Source organism: Helianthus annuus, chromosome 16, assembly GCF_002127325.2.
Source record: "Helianthus annuus cultivar XRQ/B chromosome 16, HanXRQr2.0-SUNRISE, whole genome shotgun sequence".
In the NCBI taxonomy this organism is placed as follows: domain Eukaryota; kingdom Viridiplantae; phylum Streptophyta; class Magnoliopsida; order Asterales; family Asteraceae; genus Helianthus; species Helianthus annuus.
Genome location: NC_035448.2, coordinates 56,640,371 through 56,659,586, shown reverse-complemented (window position 1 = coordinate 56,659,586; position 19,216 = coordinate 56,640,371). Strand labels below are relative to the sequence as shown.

The following is a 19,216-nucleotide window of genomic DNA, read 5'->3' as shown; positions in this document are numbered from 1 at the left end:
GATCAACACATAACACATAAACACAAAATCACATAATCACATAATTGTCGAATTGGTTATCAACTTGTTATCAGTTTGTTATTAACCTGTTATTAATCTTGTTATCATTTGTTATTAACTTTTCATTGATTTGTTTATATGCATTTAAAGTATACCAGGAATCCAATCAAATGGATTTCAATTAGTACTTTAAATATTCACAAGGATCTAACTATGAAAATATGAGGATCCTCTAAGGATTTTGGAATTTGAGTAGCGAGAAATTGTTTCGGAACCCTTGTACTAGGTGGGCTAAGTCGACACGTGAAGTGAAATGTTTACGAAGTCAAGGGGCTGGATATGCTAAGTCAATATATGAAGCAGAATGTTTTTGGAAATTGTGTACTACGTATGTTAAGTCAACATACGAGCAGAGTGTTCTTGAAAACGGGGTTCTTTGGAAATGTGTTTAATGTTTTTGAAACCTTACGTAATGCTTTTGAAATCATGTGGTAGGTGTATTAGGTAAATATGTTTATAAAATGTTTTAAAACCATGTGAGATGGTTTTGAAATCATGTATAAGATTTTTGAAAACATGGATAATGTTATTGAAATTATGCACTTGGTATATTAAGTAAATATACTATGTTAAAATGTTTTTAAACCATATGAAATGTCTTTGAAATCATGAAGGATGTTTTGAAAACATATACTATGTATATTGTTATGAAAACAAGAATGTAATGATATGTACATAGACATATCGCATAAGACTATTGAAGGACTTATGAAAAGTAACCCTTAGATTTCCAAACAAGGATTTAAAGTGGTACTTTGAGTATTCGTCCAGAGTTGTAACTTGTATCTTGTACTTTGTTTCTTAGAAGGAAACGAGTACTTAGGATTTTCGTGGAGATCACGAGCGATCAAGAACTACTTGAATAGTTTGATTTGCAAGGAATATGGTCCCTTGGTATCGGTATCGTAGGGGTATGTAATATATATGTGTAACCGCATTTGTTTTCGTACATCGTAATGCAAATAAAGATTTATTTAAAAACAAAAATTGTTGTTACATAGTCTTGGATAAGAAAAGAAGTAAAACACAAAGTTAAATCGTTTCTAAGCAGCATCGTCTTCCAATTAGCCAAATGCTCATCCACGGGCTTCATTTGCATTATTAAGCCTTAGGCAATTGTTTCTGAAATGGCCCATCTTGCCACAGTTGTAGCAAGAACCTGGTGGAAAACGAGCTTGTGCAGGGTTGTTATCAACTTGATTTTGTGCAGCTTGGCAAACCCTAGCTGTATGACCAACACGTCGACGTCCACAATTTAGGCATTTGCAGCATTGTACATTAGCGTGATGATGAAGGTTACATTGGTTGCACAGAGGTGCAGTTCCATTGTATGGCTTCTTAGCAGGGGGTTGAGCTGGTTGGTTAGGGACAGCTTGATTGTTTTGAGTAACCACAGCGAAGTTCTGGGAAGCCTTACGCTTCTTTGACTTCTTGGAGGATTCAGTCTGCTTATCCTTTGGTTTTATCTCATCAGTTGGTTTCTTGTCGCCCTTTCGGAAAAGTTTACCCTTCCTGATCTGAGATTCAGTCAGGTTAGCGGATAATTCGATGACCTGTCTGACTGTGGTAGGGTTGCTACCAGTAACAATGTCCTGAACTGGGTCAGGGAGGCCATCAATGTATTTTTCAATTGCCTTATCCAAAGGCGTAACCATGGTAGGACATAACAGACTTGGTTCTTCATAATGGACAGTGTAGGCTCGATGTTCACCGCTGGTTTTCTTAAGATCGTCGAATTCCCTTTCCAGTGCCCTGAGTTCATGATGAGTACAGAATTCCTTCATCATTAAAGTCCGAAGCTCTTCCCAGGTTTGAGCCAATGCCACATCGGCACCCCTATCTCTCATCACACCGTTCCACCATGTTAATGCTCGTTTCTCAAAAACACTAGATGCGAATTCAACCTTTCGCTCATTTGGACACTGAACATGTCGGAATGTGCTTTCTAGACTCTCGAACCATTGTAGGAGCGTAGTTGCTCCTTGAGACCCAAAAAATTTTAGAGGTTTAGCAGAATTGAACATTTTGAAGTTACATTGAGCATTGTTATTCGCTTGGTTTATCTGAGTAATGAGGTTCGGAATCACAGCAGCAATCTGCTGAACGACTAGGGCTGCGAGGGCACCATCCTGGGTTTGATCGCGTCTAGGAGGCATTTTCTAAAAAGAACAAGGAAACATGAGAAACGAGTGAGATTGACATTTGAATAAACCAAAGTGGTATTGAAGATATCGACGAAATATAAGGAAGGCGATCATTCGTTCGCTATCTCGAACAAATAAACGACGCACAGTGACTGATCAAAGTAAATAGGTCTTTATAATGTATCGCGAAGATATGCTTTAGCCTATAAGTGGACACTCACCCCAAGAGTTCCCAAGTAAGAGTGACTGGTCCGATTATGTGGATTTGTACGAACACTCTAGCCTTAGACAGAAAACTAGGGATACAGGCACCCACCCTTCCAGATTGCACGTTTTCACATTAATAAGGCCCAAACTTTGACGTGATTTTGAAAACTTTGAAGGTTCAAAACCTTATAATAAATCATCTACGAGGAGATGATTGATTTTCAAATCGGATTTGTAATTCGTGTTCTTGTTGTGGTTGTCACCTAAAGACAGGCAACATTATTGTTTTAAGACTAAACACAAGATAACTTGTGTTAGGGTCCTAGGAAGGTTATAGTCTAGGTCAACACATCACTAATAACCTAATTCCCTATAATCATGAGCTCTGATACCAACTTTTCTGTCACACCCTGACCGCGTTAAAACAACAAACCGCGGCGAAAATGTCGGGGAGTGTTGTAACAGAATCATTGTTTATAACACATGAAGTTTAAAGTTTGGTTTCATTAATTAAAACTAGCTTAAGAACCCGTAAACTTCGCGGGTTGGTAAAAGAAATATCTTCATTATCACGAACGACATAAATATTATGATTTTATACACATTAAAACACAAACCAATATATTAGATTACAACGACAATTTAAAATAACACACAAATATATAACTTAAAATGTTGAAATAATCCTTTGAGATAAATAAACGTTCAAGTACTAATGAAATAAACTACCTTACATGACATATCTCTGACATGCATTTTTATCAAATATCACTGACATGCGTTTTTATCAAATATCACAAATAAAACCTATTGAGCCTTTTTTATGCATCTCCTCCTTAGATCAAAGAACCATTATTGGCTCTGCCCCAGTTGCAACCATGATAGCAATTGGCGTGGCTAGACCAAGTGTACAAAGACATAGAATAACCACCACTGAAATTGAGAATGTACGTGCAAAATCAAAGTAGGTGCCATTTTGAGGAAGCCAATCTTGTGGGTAAGGTCCAACAACTCCACTAAAGAACCTACACTTAGATTACATAATGTAAGAATATTTACCACAACTTTCATTTACTAAGTCAAAAGTTACATGTCTAACCATTATGAATAAATTGACATAAATTAGAGGATGAAATATTGACTGTCTAACCATCCTACTCGAAGCTATAGATCTTACTCTTTCATCAAGTGGCATGCTCCTTGGGTCAAGGTGCAATAATAAAGGGGAAGAGAAATGTCACATATCATGTCAAGTAATGTGGGAGGGGATATAGTTTTAAAAAATGTAGTTTTGACCCATTCAGCCCATTTACCATGTTTACATTTTCATTAATATTAACACTAATATAACAACATAACCCTATTTTTGTAACTAATACTTATAAAAGTAAAAAAAAAGAGAAGGTCATAATGGCCAAATTAAACAGCAAAGAAAGTCACCCGGTAGGATTTCGGTAATAAACTGGAAGAGTTTCATCCATAATTTGCTCTAACAGAGATAAAAGATCGGAGAAAAGCTATTTAGAGACCCGTGGTTACCTTAATTGTTGCCAGTTCGTCTCCGTTAACAAATGACGCTAATGTAATCATGTATCTGGGTCAGTGAGCTAACAGGTAACTCAGATGTGAAGCTCAAAAGAAAGTCGCTACTGCAAAACATCAGCAAGGTCTGGTTAGGCGCACCCGAATTTCCACCAAATTCTGAGAAATTAGATAAAACTAATAATAAAAGTCACTTATATCATATACTAAATCGCCCCTTGTCGCCCCAATATTGTTTATTTAATATTTTCCTCATATCTTCTTTGGTTACATCTTGAATGCTAGAATAGCGAAACTCCACCAAACCCTCTTATCAATCTAATTAATCCAATCATCAAATTCCAAATAACCTAATTGTAATCATCTAACAGAATTTCAATAACTTGAATGAGATTTGAAAAAATGGTAATCCAGGTTCTACATATCATCTTCCTCAAGGAAAATCCTCGAGGAAAAATAACAGCTTAAACCACAAAAAAAAAAAAAAAATCATGTAGATAACTTTAAAGAAATTAATAAAAAAAACAAACCTCAGGAAAGTATATCTCTAGTTCAGCTTCTAAGCTTCAACACCTCCACTGCTATCACCATTATTCCTACAATTACCCGTACTCTTTCCGAATAAGAAAAACTATACATAACATGTTATTTCAAACCAAAATATAATTTCAATGGGATTTGAAAAGAAATAATAAAGTTAATAACTAAAAAAATGTAACATTAATGGGATTTGAAAAGAAACAATAAGTTAATAACTAAAAAATTGTAAGACCAACGGGATTTGAAAAGAAACAATAAGTTAATAACTAAAAAAGATGGCTTAACACATGAATATATAACTTCAAATATTTAAAATAATCCTTTGAAAGAAATAAATGTTCAAGTAAGGAAATCTATCTCTCTACCCGCGGACACGTAATGTATCAAACAAAGTTACATGGGTGGCATCACACCAACATATAATATTTATTGGCGTTGAGATCATTCCTTTACTTAGGTAAATAATAAATTACAACGAACTGAAAAAAAAAAGAAATACAAAAAAAATCAAAAATCGTTAAAGATTTCTTTACACACCACGTGTGTCTTATCCACATGTCTTGCATCTTCTCTCTTCTATATCACGATTACTCGGACTTGTTTTATTTCTAAACGATCTTTGTCAGCTAAAAATCCAACCAAGCTTAGTCACTCGTCGATTCGCCGGAAAAAAAGTAGTATATACTTAAAAACTAAAAAAATAACCATCTCGGATTTTAGCTAAATCAATAAAGTTTGTTTTTATCACTTGAGATTTAACCTAGACATCTTAGAAACAACACCTTTTAGCTAATGTGAAAAACATTAAGAATGGAGTAAACTGCCATTTTGGTCCCTGAGGTTTGGCGAGTTTTGCCACTTTAGTCCAAATTTCAAACATGTTGCCATTTTGGTCCCTGTGGTTTCGTTTTGTTGCCATTTTGGTCCAAATTTCAAATTTGACCAGATTTTTCAACTTAAAACCTGGTTTTTTGTCTTTATCCTCAAGGGCATTTTAGTCATTTTAGGTTTATTATAACCTAATATTGATTAACACCATTAATATATAAACCCCACCATCACTGAAGATCCATCTTCTCAAACAACCACCACCACCACCACCACCGTCGCCCTCACCGCCTCCACCATCACCGCCGCCAGCCCCGACACTCTCACCTCCTACACCTTCACCTTCTCCTGAATCGGATTTACTGTTCTTGTGAATCACCTCCGTCAATCACCACCACCACTGAAGATCCACCACCACCACCACCGTCGCCTTCACCGCCGCCACCCCCGACACCCTCACCTCCTCCACCTTCACCTCCTCCTGAGTCGGATTTATTATTCTTATGAATCACCTCCGTCAATCACCACTACCACTGAAGATCCACCTCAGCTACGCCTTCATCTCCAAAACCACCTCAGCTACGCCGCCGCCTTCATCTCCGCCGTCGATCTGACGGAACCCCTTCATCTCCGCGGTTTCTTCACTGCTGATTTAACAGGTTATGTCGCCGATTTGATTGTCAGAGATTTTGAAGCCATCGGGTTAGGACAATTTGCTTTGGCGGTGGAATTTTGTGGCTGCTTTGAGTTATGTGAGGGTTTTGGAGGGTTTTGGGTTTGGGAGGGTTGGCGGCAGTGGGATGGTGGTGTTGGCGGTAGTGGGATGGTGGTGGCGGGGATGATGCGGTGGTGGGGGTGGGGTGGGGGTGGTGGTGGTGGTGGTGGTGCTTGTTGTTGTTGTTCTGGCAGTGGCATTATTGTTGTTCTGGCAGTGGCATTATTATATGGGCTCGGGTTCAACCATATAACAGCTATCTTCTGCAACTGATACAGTAACAATCGAGGCCCGTTTCTTCAACCTGCTTTTAAGAGAAATTACATTTAAGCCATTAGTATCACCATCACCTTCCACTAAATTTGAGTCGTAAGAATTTTCTTAAATTTGTTTCTAGATGAGAAGAACTTTTAACAAATATTCATCACATCTACATAGTTCAGAGACTAAGAGCTAAAATCAGAAAAAAAAATAACATCTAAAACCAAATATACTAATTGAATTCAAAGATAACGAATTGGACCTCCTTGAATGGTGTCGTTGCCACACCTGATGCATTTAGGTTTTTTAAGGGTTCGAAGGTTCTTTGAAGTTCTGATGATCGAACTACCCATTGCCACTGGGCTGATGTAGGTATATAAACGATTTAAAGTGTATAATAAAAACTGCAAAATAGATAGGGCTTAAATAGAGCTAAAACTAACTACAAAGAGTAGAAATAAGACACTAAAAGCAATCTCTATTTGATAAATATACATGGATGTTGGTTCATCGTAACTCACTATTAGAAGGTGGCCCTTCAGGTCAGATGTATAGGGAAAAAATTGGTCAAATATTTGGAAGTTTTATGTATCAATATACACTTCGAGTTCACTTTCAATTTGTTTGACCCGTTTCGTATTTAGCTATCTTTTTTACCCATTGAACCATTAGAAATAACACTAAACCCAAATGCACTCATTCCTACAGTTTACTTTTATATGTATTTTTACTATCAAATAATAGAAGAAATGTAAGAAAGTATTGACTTGCCTTTATGTACTTGCCCCTGTTTGATGAAGAAACCGCGTAGAATTGAAGCTAACTGCTAGCCCAAGAAATCCACCAAGTGTCATCACAACCCGGAATGTGGGCATCCTCAAAAGGGATCTGCCAGTTATTACACACATTTCTAATCATTCAAATCCATAAATCAATAAATGGAATTCGGACCACACGATTCCTTTGTTTGTCTTTATATACTGGAATATTACAAACTTCATAAAAAAATTTTCTTAGTCTCCATGCCAAGTCAAATTTTGCAATGCATGTGATTGAGATATTTATAGGAGTAGCAATAATTAAAATGCATACAATATGGTTCAACTAAAAAGTCATTTAATTAGAGGAAAATTTACGTGTGCTTTTGTTGAAGGCCTGTTAGAAAAGGCTCAATATGTAATGAAATGATTAAAAATGATACATGTATGAAACGTTCTTCAAACCTCATCAGCTCATTAAAGCCGACCAAGTTGACTCGTTTAAGAAAATTGTCCCAATGGACCTTTTTAGTAGAATTAACTCATTCGACCCGTTCAAGAGGAAAATCATAACTGAATGCACATCTGATGTAAACCTAAATTTAACTAAAGTAATAAATAAAAAAAGAGGAGATACGACTAAAACAGAAGCTTCAAGAATCTAAAATCCATTAAGACGTACAGAAAGAGAAAGACACGGGGTAACTTTTGATAGCCATATAATTTTGAACTATCAGCCAAACAACATGTTATAAGATGCTGCAGACACAACAATTAAATTATTTGAATAGTATAGCTTTGCTTAAAAACTAAAACACGCATTGTATAATTTCTTTTACATGGTAAAAACCAATACACATGCTCAGTAGTAAAATGCAAAACTGTCTCTAACTTTACCTTAGGTAATAAAATAGTTGTGTAGTAGCTTACTTTCGAGAATCCAAACTGTCTACCCATAGCATCAAAGTTGACCACAACAAATACCTAATATCAATAAGTGAACATTTATTAAATTGAAATCAAAGATTCTGACCTAATTATCATACCTCAAGTGCTAAGTTTTGCAAACCCATGTCTACTTACCATTGAAACTGAGTCCTGATGCGAACTACAGCTTTCCCTATCGGAATTCCACATCATAATACAGTGTGCGGGAGGTGCCACCGCACAGGGCCCAAAATATCTAGAGGCCCAAAATTATTTAAAATATATAAATATATATACAATTAGTGTAGAAAAGTATTAAAAAGTTCATCTAGTGGTTCAGTGGATGCGTCTTCTTTCTGTTGAATTGGCCATCCCGGGTTCGAATCTCAGGCTGGTCACTTTTCTGTACTTATTTTCTTTATCTAATGTTATGTTTTTTCTTAGGCCTCAAGGATACTGATTATAAAACAAGGGGAAAGACCCCATATAGCCATATTTAAATTTGGGCCTCAATAAATTTGTAAACTTCTCCGATTTTTTTCCTTCTCATTTAACCATTTACATAATAAACTTTACATGTTTTCTTGTTTAAATTTGTAGGTTTCTAATTTCTCATTTAACCATCTACAATATAAACTTAAAAGAACTCAATATCTTGCTCGATTTATCCTTTTTTGTATGAAAAGATTCGTGTTGCCAAATTAGTTTGAATATGTTTAAACATATTACAGTTCTTTTTGATTTAAGGATTCAAGTGTTAGTTATTTTTGCTTATCCAGAGAGTATTGAAACTAATGTTATGTGTATTAATTTATTTGTAACATAAAAATAGGATTTATTGTTTTTAATCGATACTAGCATTCACTCTATGAACATGGATAACTATGATACATGAAATATAGAGAAGAAATGGCATGAATTATATAAATACTTTATCTAGAGCTTTATTTTGAAAATGCTAAAAAAGGCTCACGATTCGCTTAAGTAAGTAATTTTGTTCATTTTGCTACACTACTTTTGTTTTGTTTATTTTACAATAATTATCATCGTATTGTGGGTTTTTTTATATATGATTAATGGGTTTATATTATAGGAAAGAGGCCCAAAGTTTTTGTCTCGCACGGGGCCCAAAACTTTTTTATCATTTTCGGAGACGGCCCTGTAATACACACACTTACTTTCATATCAAAGAACCCGATAATTCACACAAATTAGACAAACACACAGTTTTTTTGTAGTTGGTTAACTTACAGTTGTACATTTAACACCTTGATCGCCATAAAACAACAGATGATGTAGCATACATTCAGATTTCAAAAAACAGTTATGCGAAGGAAGGATTGATTGCCGATATCTCATTTCTATCACCACCAATCTACTCGGAATAAACATATATAGGAGCCAATCAGCTGTTGGACGCCAATCAAAACACTAAACCGCTGCCGTGAAACCACCTATGGTCACAGGAATCATGTTAGATGTAACTGGATGTCACTGACTCAATCGAAAGATCGGTATCAAAAACCTACCTTGTTTGCCTCAGCCCTCTTCTGCTCAATGTCCTTCGACTTGTACCGCAATAACTCTAGCAAACGGCCAGAAGAAGTTATGGCCGATCGATGCCAGGAAAGGATCCCGATCTCTCTCTCTCTCTCTCTTTCTCATCGTGTCCTTTTCTTTCTCTCATCGTGTCCTCTCTCTATTCTAGCTTCACTTCTCTCTCTCAAACTGTTCTACTCTTCAAGTTGTGTAAATTTGGTTAATGTCTGGTTTCTAAAAAGAGGAGCCACATGGATCTGGTGATAACGTGTGGCAATCACTATTCATTTCAAGTTGCTTATCATCAGATATTAATACCTAATATGGATCTGCTGATAACGTGTGGCAATCACTATTCATTTCAAGTTGCTTATTATCATATATTAATAATAATAATATTAATACCTAATAATGAGTACCTACAACCCTTTATGCAATTGTTACATTGCAAAAGTCACAATTAACTCAGAAAGTGCCCCATATCTAGTATTATCCCCAGATTAATTCGAACAAAAGCATAAGTTACAATCATACACATACAAATATTCACTGTTGAAAACTAAATTCATGAGTAGTGCTTACATGTTATGTGTAACTATAGTGAAATGGAGTTCCAAGTGACAACTAAAACTAACATCCTCGACCATTGGGTCGTAATCACTTGTTTTAGGGTTCCTATATGAAGCGATGAGCACCCCTTTTCCTAGATGTTTGATTGAGCGAAAGCATATACTTTAATAAAAAACAGAGTTCAACATCAAAAACTATGCAAAGAACTGCCCCGTACTGTAACAAAAAACGATTGAGCGAGAGCATACTCACGCAAAACACCGCAAACTTATGCCAAAATTGTATTTATAAACAATTTAAGTTCAACATTACCTGAGTCACGTAGACTAACGCTACGCTTATGCGGCAGCGGGTGCGCCAACACATCTTTCGCCTCATGAGCATTTCTCTTCAGCAAATTAGTATAAGGTTGTTTACCCTGCATGTGTGCCAAGTAATTCTACACATTATTATGTATCTATCAACACTCGAGGGATCACACACATTGACATTCTCTCTACCCCTAAGTTCCACCCTCGTGGCAAAATCATCTTAATGTGAAAGATTTGGAGTTCAAGATTCTATTAAAAAAGTGATTAAATGGATCTTTTATCACACTATAAACATGGGTATGAAATCATAACAGATGATAACATTATTTTTATAAGAAGAAATAAATAAAATAATACGAACCGTTGACCAAACCAATTTTAGAAATGCAAAGAAATCAACATAAAGAAACGGTGAGAAGGCGAGAAACCATGCTCTTGACATCAACCTTACAGCCAGAAATAGGATTTTAGGGACATTGACAACAGATATAGGCACAACACTATAAATTTACACTTTAAACGGATGAATTAACACTAATTCAGATAGTAAACAAACTTACAAACATGCTGTAATATCTAATATATTCTTCTCGTATCTAAACATTGCCTTATATTTGATGCTCACAAAATTGATATGTTATCAGAAAACTCCAACTAAACATAAAAACTGACAGAACTAAATGCATAAAATGATGATCAACTTCAAATTACACAAATCAAACAGTAAAACCTGAAGCAATTGAATCAACAAAAATGCAAATTGAACAATGGTTGACAGAACAACCTCAGCGAGAGTGATGTACAGATGACGAATTTTGAGAAGCCAGTTTTTTTGAAGCATGGCCTTGAGTTATCTCCATGAATTGCTGCTACACATTTTCTTCTTGATTCAGTCCTCCATTATCAGAACCCTAAACCTAATTTCTAACAAAAATTAGGATCATGAGAAAGGATAGGTACCAAGAAAGGCCCTTAGCAAGCAGCTAACAGACCCAAACAACAGAGAAAAACAAAAATAAAACACAATCAAAATCTTAATGTTGAGGAAAGGCCAATCAAGTTTAAGGTTAGAGAGTACCTGTTGGATCCGGATCTTAATCTCTCTCTCTCTCAAGCTTCAAACTTTTCTGAAGATTATAGGGTTTCTCAATGGACGGCTGAAAGGAAGGAGAGTAACCAACATCACAAGTTTCATAGGATTGTAAGATTAAAAGCTTGATTAATCGATATAAAAAACAATAAACATACCTGGATTCAATTCCACTGGTTACAATTTAGGGTTTCCAATAATCACTTTGATGAGAATCGCCCTACTAGAGATTAAGTGTTTCGAATAAAATCGCAGATGTATGAAATCGCTAGAGAATCACCTCAGCTATATGATAATTAGGGTTTTGAATGATACGATGAAAAGCGTGTCTAAGAAGCCACGTGAAAGGAAAATATAGGAAAAGAGTTTGGCGCCCATGAGGAATTCTCTGGCCTAAGAGGGTGTCTAAATCAACAAAATGATTGGCTAAGAATATGTCATGTGGCTAAGGAGAATTCTTTTAGTATAGTAGATAGATGTTTACATTGTCTAGGAATTTGCAGAAACATAACATGAATTAAACCGTCTTTCATAGTTTTAAGTCACTAAGGCCCAGGTCCGCCTAAGTGTATCACGAACATTATCATGCAATAGCTCCTGAAACACATGTGAAAATAGGTACGTCAGCATAAAAATGCCTGTGAGATACATAGGTTTTTGTTGATGAAGGATTCATGACTTGTATGTTAAAAGAAGTGTTTAACAAAAAGGTAGTCATGAATCTTGTAAAATGTTTTCTTTTATAAAATCATGTGAAAATCAATAAGATAATCAATTGATATAAAAGAAAGATGTATGGTTAAATAATTAACCAATGAAAAACGAGTTTGTATAAAATATGTCATTAGTAAAACAGTGTCTTGTAAACAATATGTCGAGTCTTTGTATAAAATGTATCATGTCTTTGTTTCAGTCAAAGTGGTTTAGATAACGCTACGATATGTAATATCATAAAAGCACTTATATATAGGAAGTACCAGCAGCGTATCCACTGATGTGTGTAAAATGCAACATATAAAACACATCAATTAAGGCATAAAACTAACCCTTTTTAAGTACTAATGTTGGAAGAAGAGTGTTTTTGTCTTCCTTTTGTATTTTCAGGATGAAATGAGCTCAAAATCACAAAAGAAGCAAAAAGACCACTAATTCTACCATAAATACAAGAAAAGGAACAAAAGTAGACTGCCCGGACCCTCAACGGCACCTCCCAAAGCAAAAAGAAAGAAACAGAGTCTGAACACGCCCCGTGTCCAGCGAACACGGGGGCGTGCCCAGGAAGCAGCAGAAAAGACAAACCAGTAGAAGCTTCCATTGCCCACCACGGGGCCGTGTCCAGCGAGCATGGGGGCGTGGTGAAAGTACAGCAGGCGCATTAATTGTAATTCGCAATTACAATTAATGAGGAGAGAGAGTGTCAGGCGGGCACGGGGCCGTGTCCAGCGGACACGGGGCCGTGTCCAGCCTTCTGTTCAGCCTATAAATAGAGGAGCTTGGCTTCATTCTCTCTCATCCCTTGGCACACCACCTCTCTCACACCTCATCCACCACCCACCACCACCATAACACCATCATCCACCACCATCATCCATTGTCCATCGTAGAGTGTGTGAGTCGTCTCGGGATCCAAGATTGATCGTAAGAGTTCTTGACAATCAAGGCCATGTTTGCCTAAGTCTCTTACATCACTTGGTGAAGACAAGTGTTTAGTATAATACTTTTTATTTTTAATCTTTTGCACTTTTTATTTGGTTTTGTATTAATGACTTTAATAACTAGTTACTTATGTTGAAGGTGATCTTTCCTTATCGTTTGTCCGTGGTGTCTTGGCATTATTTTACTGTCTATATAAAATAAAAGATTTTCACCATTCATATCTCCACGGTCTATATGGAGGTATGTTGGCTACCTGGTCGGGGGTTAAGGGAACGGTTTGGTAAGGGTCTTGCCCTTGTTCAGCGTTTAGAGGTCCTGCTTGGGACCTGGGTCAAATTTAGTAGGATCTCCTTCAATGCCCATAGGTATTGGATGGCGGGGATCCAAACTCTTTGACCCCCTCATAAGTTAACTACTATTAATACTATAACCCGGCTATTTAGGACTGTATCCCTGCTGACTCAGACTACTATGCCGAGGGTAACGTCACCGCCAAAAGCGGGGCCTACCACAATTTGCATTAATAACTTAATTCATTATCTTTCAATAATCCGACCCTTTAGGATTGTATCCTTGCTGACTCAAACTACTGGGTTGAGGGTAACGTCGCCTTCAAAAGAGGGGCCTACTACAATAACTAAGATAATCTCTTAAACAAGTGCAAAAGTGCGAAAATAATCAAAGGTTATACTAATACACGTGTCGGATCCAAGTGATTCATCTTGTCTATCTGTTTTTATTTTATTTTTATTTTCAGCATTTAGTTAGTTTTTATTTTTCTTAGTTTAAAATATTTTTCTAACCTTTTGATTTGATTAGACGTTGAGGATAAACCGGTATTAAAAGCTCTTGTGTCCTTGGACGACCTCGGTATCTTACCAACACTATACTACGTCCACGATGGGTGCACTTGCCCATATGTGTGTTTAGTGTTAGTGAGTATCGTGTTTTATAAATTTAAAACTTGGCTAAAAGTGTAAAAAGGGCTTAAATATACATCTAAAATATACTACACTTCACGCACATTAAGTTTTTGGCGCCGCTGCCGGGGACACAAGGATTTTAAGAAAGTTAGGAATCGACGGCCTAATCATATTTTTATTTTTCTTTAATTTTTAGGATTTTTTTTCTTAGATTTTTAGCTTCTGCAGAGCTCAACACGGGGCCGTGCCTGCTGAACACGCCCCGTGCTCAATCATTGGAACTGGCAATCCTGTTTTAAGTCAGACAGTAGGCTGAACACGGGGCCGTGTCCACTCAACACGCCCCCGTGCCCAAGGTTCAGTTACTGAAAACAGAACCGTTAGATCCCGGCGGTTAGTAATTTCTGACACAAACATGAGTGATAGTAATTCTTTTTACTTTCGGCACTCTTATGGTTTGTGGTGTCGAATATGTGGAGGCGAACATGAGGAATTAAAATGTTTTTTCCTCACTTATAGGCCCCACTATATAGACCCACCGATTCCTTGTAACCTTAAGAGAGGCGAAAGTAAAAATAAGCACTATTTCTCCCTCGAATGCGCCCAGCCAGATATTCTAGGAGAAATGCTCCTTGACGAGCTATTTCAACTAGAAGAACTACTTCTCAATTGGTCAAAAGAACTTAGGAAGGATTTTTTAGATCCATCTCAAGATGATGACCATGAGGAAATGTTGGAACCACATTCCGACAACCTCGTTGCTCCCGAAAATACCTTCTTACCTAGAAAAGACGCGGACGATAGTCGTCCCTGTGTCGATTGTGCCGTGAAGGACTCCCCATCGACTTCGTTCGATGCATACATAGACCTGAGCGATTCGGCATACTCCTTCTTTAACGAGAGCCCGGGAAAGGGTTGGACTTGTCCACCTAGAATGAAAATAGGAATTACCCTCACCGACAACCTCTTGCGTTCTCGCCTTAGTATAGGACAATTAAGGTATCTTAGGCACTTTGGGGTTGTTCCAACAAGTCAAGAGCCACCCGATATAGATTAGCTCCTTAGCAAAGACAAAACTTCATAAGACAGCTTTCCGACACGGGGCCGTGCCCGGCCAACACGCCCCCGTGTCCACCAAAAGATTCCCCTCTGATCAGAACGTCAGAATACGGACAAACTGTGTCAGAATTTCATCTGCACACGGGGCCGTGTCCAGCGGACACGGGGCCGTGTCCAGCAGGCTGTCATTTTCTATAAATGCAGCCAAAAATCCTGCACATTTGGACCAACTTGGGGACAGAGATTTGAAGGAATCTTCTCTCAAACAATCCTAGGTAAGTCTAAAAGAAGTTTCCAACAACCCATCTTGTCCTTTCCTCTTCTAGACATTTCCTTCTTCTTCATCTTTCTTCAAGAACTACCATGAAAAGTTTGAATTTTCAATCTTTGTGGTAGGGAACAATGAGTGTTGATCATAGAATCTTGGTAAAAACATGTTATGTAACACTGTTTAAAGTTATTTACTGTCAAAAGGCTTGCATAAACTCAGAAAATAACTTAAAAACCCAAGATTCCTTGCTCCAAAATTCTGCAGAAAGATGAACACGGGGCCGTGCTCAATGAGCACGGGGCCGTGTCCAGAAACTGTTTCGTCATATAAACTGCTTTTGGTTTATTTTTCGTAGAATGGCGAGTGAAAACAGCGAAACATCATCCGTTCATTCCTCAAACAGCCGAAGGGGAAGGAGGCCTTCCGTTGAAGCTACACTTGTACACTACGTGATAGCGCTAAGGGAAGCTCTCGACGAAATGACGTCAGTGGAGGAGGTCCTTATTGACCGTATTAACGATCTTACAATGGGACTTGAAAGCAGCTTCCAAGAAATTAACCTTTTGCACCAAAGGTTAAACATTTTGGTAGCACCCCCTATGGAACCAGTCCTCCCACAACAAGACTGGAACTTAGCACTCGGTGTTAACAACCCTACCGGGTGGGGAGACTTTCCCGCAGATCCTCCTATGGAAAACCCACAAGAAGTTCCAGCGGAAGTTGAAACTCCTCAAACCAATGCAAGCGAACCCTCTTTTCTCCTTCCAAGGGAGGTAGAGGAGTGGCTTGCCGACATATGAGGAGAACCGCACTCGAAAGTAGGAATTCTACAAAGCCTTATCTAACCAAGACTAGTATCTTCTTGGAAATTTTGCTAAATTAAAATAAAACGTAGGGCTAGAACTCCATAAGTTTAATATCTATATAACTTTTATCTTTATGTAATGTCTCTCTATGATTTGCAATGTTATGATGGTTTTTATGATTGATGGTTGTTTTGAGAATAAAACACACTCATGGTGGTAATGGATGAAAAAGGGAACGAGAAAAATGGAACCATGCACGAAGAACAGAGCAACCCGACAAAAATCTCCATCACAGAAGGCTCAACACGGGCCGTGCCCAACCAACACGGCCCCGTGCTGAGCCCCTGCAGAAAAATCACCCAGTTCAGGTAACTGGACACGGGCCGTGTTCAGCGGACACGCCCCCGTGTCCAGGCTTCTGTTTCAATTCTATAATTTTTGTTACTGGCACTTGACCACGGGGCCGTGCCCGGTGAACACGGGGCCGTGTCCAGGATGCCAGTAACAAAAATCTTTGCTTTTTAACACACTTTTATACATTCTAATCAACCAAAAACTTTATTTTTGGACACATTGAGGACAATGTGTAACTTAAGTGTGGGGGGGATGCTAAAATCTTGAAATTTTGCAAAATCCTAAACACAAGCCTTACACAAAACTCTATTGGAACCGCTAAACACCCCAAATTTTTTTCAAAAACTTTTTCAATTTTTTTTTTTATTATTTACTTGTCTTAGTTTAAGTTGGGAATAATAAGTTCTAAAAAGGTTATATTTTTACAAGTTTACAACCGATAGCGTCGTGATAAAAAAAGGAACCAACATAAGAAAATTATGAAACGCCATAACAAGTCTAGTTTAAAATTCGATTATATATGCTTGGTCACATTAAAAAAACCCATTCCCACAAAAGTGAGTTTTGAGCCTTTATTGAGCATAAAAATACACATATTTAGATTAAATGCTCATTTTTCGTTTCTTGTGTGAATAGCCGCTCGGTCCTTACAAATCTAGAACTTGCCACGATGATACATTCCCGGTCCTTACCAACTTAAACCCAAGTAAGTAAACGATGGAGGCATTAGGACTAACCATTTTTCTTTCAAAACCATTATTTTTCATTTTTTTTTACCTACCCAAAATCCCCCTAGAAAACCCCTTTGAGCCTAAACCTTTCATTTCATTACCCCAAAACCCTTTTTACCCACCAAAAAACCTTTTTATTTATTTTTTTTTTAGTAACAAGTTCGCTTTTTCGTAAACTCACCTTTTTATGTGACGAAAAAAAAAAATATGATGATGAAGTCAAAAACAAACAAAAGCTATAAAAAGCTTGTTTGAGAAATACTTCAAAAATAATAGGTCACTAAAAACAAGGTACTTTACGAAAACCGACACTTGCTACGATTTTCGCTCTTTTTACTAACCACTAACCAACAACCCACCTTTAAACCCAAGCCTTCACCCAAAAAGTCCTCTTGATATTTACAAAGGTAAAAAGTTAAAAAGGAGGAGGATTGATTGCTTGGCAAGCCTATGGAAAGACGTAAGTTCCGTGCCGCTCTCGAGTGATTCACTAAAATATACACCTTCGGCCGAGTGTTGAGTGATCTCCCGTGAGGTATGTGAACTTGTATATAAATGGAATTTTAATAAGGCATGCTATGCCCAAATAAGTAATTTATCTTATGAAAAGTTCAAAATAAATCATAACGAATAGGATTGTAAATAAATAAAAATAAAGCCTATAAAAACCTTGGATTCCCGACACTCTAGGACAAGCTAAAAAACTTCTCTTCTACCTATTCCATTTGGGAGTGTAAGCCACATATAAAGAGTTTTGCTTGAGGACAAGCAAAAGTTCAAGTGTGGGGGTATTTGATGTGTGTAAAATGCAACATATAAAACACATCAATTAAGGCATAAAACTAACCCTTTTTAAGTACTAATGTTGGAAAAAGAGTGTTTTTGTCTTCCTTTTGTATTTTCAGGATGAAATGAGCTCAAAATCACAAAAGAAGCAAAAAGACCACTAATTCTACCATAAATACAAGAAAAGGAACAAAAGTAGACTGCCCGGACCCTCAACTGTGACAACTCAAATTTCCAAGATTTCTATTTCACATTTATTGCACGTTCTTGTATTATTTAGTTGAACGATTTCGCAATTAGATGCTATGGAAATTGTATATGTGTTGATACAATGAAGTGTGTTGTGAGACGTTGCATCATTATGTGTTAATTGTGATAAACTTGTCAAATGTGTAAACTTGGTGGTGGAACTATGAAACAGTTATGAGATGGTGTGCATTTGTAAATTATAATACTTAGGGATGTAGATGGTAATTAGTGAAATCCTAGATACTTAACCCTAATCTCATTTCTCTAATCATTTACACACAAATCCAAAGCACGTACTTGTAACTCTCTAATCCTCTAAGCAAGCATCATCACCAAATCATTTGGCACAAGAAAATCATCACTCTTGATTACTCTTTCTCTAGGATCATCACAAGGTAATTGTTTAATCATTGTTGTGATTAATTGTTGATTGTTTGATTGTTTTCAATTCTTGATTCTTGTGAATTCTTGTAAACCCTAGTCTCTATATAATACTCCTGTGTTTTTGATTGAGGTTGATTATTATAATGTGAAGATGATTAATCATATAATCAATTGCCTGATGATTTTGATGCGTAATGTGTAGACATAAAGATTGTTGTTTTGATCGGCTTAATGCAAACGTATGAACCTAGGGTTTTTGATCGTATGAATGAAAGATGTAACTGACGTTTGATTCTGTGCAAATTGAAGTTCACGTATGAAACTGTCTGAGTTTAGTGATATTGTTAATGTCCGAGTTTGATAACACACATGTCTGAGTTTATTCACAGCATCTAGTCCGAATTTGTTATATGAATGCTTATTGTCTGAGTTTAATAAATTGATATGTTAATCCGAGTATGGAATAAGATAGTCTGAGTTTGTTGATTGAATAAGGACCGAGTTT

The 19,216-nt window shown here is 36.9% G+C and overlaps 1 long non-coding RNA gene across 12 annotated transcripts; it reads right to left on the bottom strand.

Annotated features, from left to right (window-relative positions):
• Nucleotides 1–3,072: 3,072 nt before the first annotated feature.
• On the bottom strand, nucleotides 3,073–11,903 carry LOC110929967. Of its 12 annotated transcripts, XR_002587548.2 has the most exons (9): nucleotides 11,651–11,893; nucleotides 11,481–11,559; nucleotides 11,187–11,326; nucleotides 10,404–10,509; nucleotides 9,512–9,801; nucleotides 9,234–9,436; nucleotides 8,139–8,238; nucleotides 7,953–8,039; nucleotides 7,070–7,185 (listed from the first exon to the last, which is right to left on the bottom strand). It is a non-coding gene; the product is annotated as an uncharacterized LOC110929967 (long non-coding RNA). The 12 variants fall into 12 exon arrangements; XR_004884196.1 differs by having other exon boundaries at nucleotides 8,139–9,436; nucleotides 9,512–9,850; nucleotides 11,651–11,903; XR_004884202.1 differs by having other exon boundaries at nucleotides 7,986–8,039; nucleotides 8,139–9,436; nucleotides 11,651–11,903.
• Between the last annotated feature and the right edge of the window lie 7,313 nt (nucleotides 11,904–19,216).